At 44.3% G+C, this 3,478-nt stretch overlaps 1 long non-coding RNA gene across 5 annotated transcripts in view; it reads left to right on the top strand.

The window, feature by feature from the left end:
• The window catches only part of LOC119362536, a 7,927-nt gene continuing 4,449 nt past the window's right edge, over positions 1–3,478 (top strand). For 3 of the 5 annotated variants that reach the window (XR_005173458.1, XR_005173457.1, XR_005173461.1), the window contains exons 1-7: positions 1–631; positions 731–790; positions 1,058–1,167; positions 1,985–2,094; positions 2,581–2,681; positions 2,780–3,054; positions 3,169–3,257. This is a non-coding gene — a long non-coding RNA (uncharacterized LOC119362536). Of the gene's footprint in view, positions 632–730; positions 791–1,057; positions 1,168–1,253; positions 1,319–1,984; positions 2,095–2,580; positions 2,682–2,779; positions 3,055–3,168; positions 3,258–3,478 lie in introns of all 5 variants that reach the window. The other 2 variants (XR_005173459.1, XR_005173460.1) reach the window with 2 other exon arrangements.

A 3,478-nucleotide genomic window follows, 5' to 3' on the forward strand; every position in this document is an offset into this window, starting at 1 on the left:
CCCCGCTCCTCCTCTCCTCTGCGCCGCTGCCGCCCGTCATCCTCCCCCGCATCACGCGCGCACGCGCCCCGCTTCATCCTTGCCTCGCTCCTCCTCTCATCCGCGTCGCTGCCGCCCGTCCTCCTCCTCTCCTCTACGTCGTCGCCATTGTCCATCGCCACCGCGCCCTCCTCCTCCTTCCACCTCCTAGCCCGCGCCCAATATCCGCAACCCTTCTTCCCTCCCTGCGCCCGAAACCCTAGCGCCTGACCATGGCGCCCGAATCTGCAGGAGGTGTAGCAGAGATGTCCCAGCGACCGCGGCGGCGCATTCGCGGCCGGTCCACCTCGGGCTGCTTCTCCACCACCACGCACCTGCCCCGCGTGCGCTCCTTCTCTCCCGGGAGTGGGCCGCAGCCATGGAGAGTGGCCAGAGGATCAAGGACGGACAACCCCTGCCTCCTCTCCAGCACGCTCGTCTCTGTCATCTCTGCCAAAAAAGGAGACGGGAGTAAGATGAGAAGACGAAGGAGAAGCCCTGCCATCTCTGCCCCGTCCACTGCGTTGAGCGCGGCGACCGTCTGGGCTCTGCTTATGCACCCCAAACTATTCACCTCCACGCCCCTTCCAATCTCCCCATCCCTTTCTTGCAGGTATCCACACTCTCTCTTCCTCCTGATTAACCTGCCCCCCATTCATGCCCTCCTCTTCTGTGATTTAATTACAAGAATTTCTTATCTTTGTTTGTGCAGGTCCTTTTTGTGTATGCCTACAAGTTGTTCGATAAAAATCCAAGCAGGTTGTAGGAGAAGGTTAATTCCATTTTATGCCCTTTTGTGTACTCAATGGTTCTTTTTTTTCCTAACATTTAGCATGCAGTCAACATAACTTACATGTACAATGTATTACCTGGTCATGAGACTTGCCTACTCAAGAAATGAGTAAATTGAGTAAATTCCCCAGAAAATATAGTTATGCTTGATTTAATATGGTTTGCTGTCACGCACAAGTGCACATTTAGTGAATTGCAAGCTTAAATCATGACACTGTTCTATGCTGAGCAAATCCACCCTTTGCAGGTATGCTTAGTAACGTTAAAGAGATGCCACCCATTACAAATTATGATATTCATCATTACACATTAGCACCACCATGGATAGCCAAGATCCTTGCCAGCCATGATAATCAGGTATCTTGAAAGGTGCAACACATTTGATTTTGGGTTGATTCTGGTTCTAGTATTGAAGGCTTGATGTCTGTGAGTATTTACTTAAGAGGAAACTTGCATATGATGGAGAAGGCATTCATGGTAGAGGGAAAGGTTATTGTTGATCCTTTTTGTAAGATTTCCCCACTTCGCTTTTTTACTTGTGCATGATTCCTTATGGAGATTCACAAAAGGTGGCTACCTCAGTACATGAATATACTTTTGGAAGATTCACAAAAGATTAGGGTTTATATGCATGTTGTTATCCATGACCTGTGATGGTTTAGATTGGAGCCTAACTGAATTAGTTGAATGTAGACTTTCTGATATGGATAAGCATATACAAATAAGGATCAACATTTGATTGGGTGCTACAGAAAAAAATGGTTCCAAGAAATTAGTGAAGATGTGATGAAAGATACAGATTTAGAGAATCAGTTTGCACTATTGCTTCTAATAAATGGTATGAAAGATTTAGAAAAACAACCTACACTATTACTCCCTCCGTGCCATAATTATATAAGATGTTACTACATCCAATATATGAGTACATTAGATGTAATAACATTTTCTATTATGGGACAAAGGGAGTGCCTTATAGGAAACTGTATGGCGAACACCCAGTTTATTACATGGTTTATGTATGTGCTTTATCCTGATTGTAGTTTCAGTCATAGGTCACACATGCACTATTTCTAATAAAGGGCCATGTTTCTGTATGGTGTTTATTGCTATGATGTTTACTATCGGTGGTACCTTAGATTGTTGACTATGTTTGTTTTGTACTTTGTTCTTCCAGAGTGAACTTTGCTGTCATTTTCGTCTATCCATCCAGAGGAAGTAGATGATTGATAGAGATTCAGAGGAAGCAATTAATAAATGAAGGCGTCGAGGCTCCTATTTCTTCAGGTACTTCCTTTCCTTGCAGTTTCCTTTTAATTACGAGCTACCTCTGCCAGTATAGTCATTTATTTATTTCATTGCCAATCTCTGTTGACTGAAATGTAATCGTGCATGGGCAGCTTATATGGCAGCAGTTCTTAATCAGTTAGTAAAAGACAACCAGATTAATCTTGCTTCCGATTATGTTTGTGCTGCTATTGCCCATCATCGGTTGTGTTGTTACTGCTGTTTAAACATACCTGGAACGGGTAACAAGCGGCAAGCCGCTCTTCAACATTGTCGATAACAGCCAGAGAGCGTCTGAATATGAGCATTGTCGATAACAAGATAGCTAAATATCTATAGTAAAATTCAGCTACACGTGTTTAGTTGGTCCATTGCTTCTAAAATTTATGCACCCTGAAACTTGATTTGCATACTCAGAATATAGTCAGAAATGACAAGGAATTTAGCTTCAGAATTGACAAGGAATGCTCTTTTTTCTCTCTTTAGATTCATTGCTAGCCCCACAAAGGAAGAGGATGCCAGGACGAGGACTGTAATCAATCCCTGCCTTACTGCCCCGACAACAGTGTCAATGACTCCGAGCCTAGGTGAGCAGCGGCCAGACCAGTACTTCCCCACCTGCGTTGCTTTCCCTGTTATTACTGAGTTTGTGTTGTTGTTGTGCTCCTTCTCTCCCTTCTCCCAGGTGCTCAACAGGAGCAGCGACAAGAGCAAGGCAGGCCAATGCATTTGGCACTCTTTGAGGCATACACAATCCTCTCTTCCCGAAGGAAGCCAAAGATTAGGACTACTCAAACTTATCGATATGAAGTATACTTTTCCAAAAAAATGCATTCTTCGATTCTAATTCAATGTTTCACATGTTATATGTTCCTTTGGTGAAGTTGTCCAGCCAGTAGAGTGGAATAAACCAGCCACAAATTTGTGATCAATTGAGTGGAGAGTCTACCCGTTTGTTAGGTATTGAAATATCGTTTGTGGGTGATGGAATCTTTTTTTTTGTGCATCTTTTTTCTTTGGGAGATGCCGCCTTTTCTTGACTCAGCCTACTGTCATGCGTGTGTCCATGGCCAGGTTAGAGCGGCGATGTCGGCTGCAGCGGGACGGATGGCGTCGGCGACGAGCAGTTCCTCATCTTTGCCTCTGACGAAAAGGATCATCTGGTGATGAACACCTTCTCCTTCTCTTCTCTGTATGTGTTGTTCCCATCGACCACTATTTATTTACTATTACTGCAACTGAAGCTAGCTTTGTATAAAACGGCTTTGGGTTCTTTAATGTTCCACCGAAAAGAATGTTACTCACCCCAGATCTTAGCTACAATATGTTCTGCCAAATAAAGCCTACCTACAGAAGACATGGCCTATAGACGATATAGTTGTTT

Source organism: Triticum dicoccoides, chromosome 2B, assembly GCF_002162155.2.
Source record: "Triticum dicoccoides isolate Atlit2015 ecotype Zavitan chromosome 2B, WEW_v2.0, whole genome shotgun sequence".
Lineage (NCBI taxonomy): Eukaryota > Viridiplantae > Streptophyta > Magnoliopsida > Poales > Poaceae > Triticum > Triticum dicoccoides.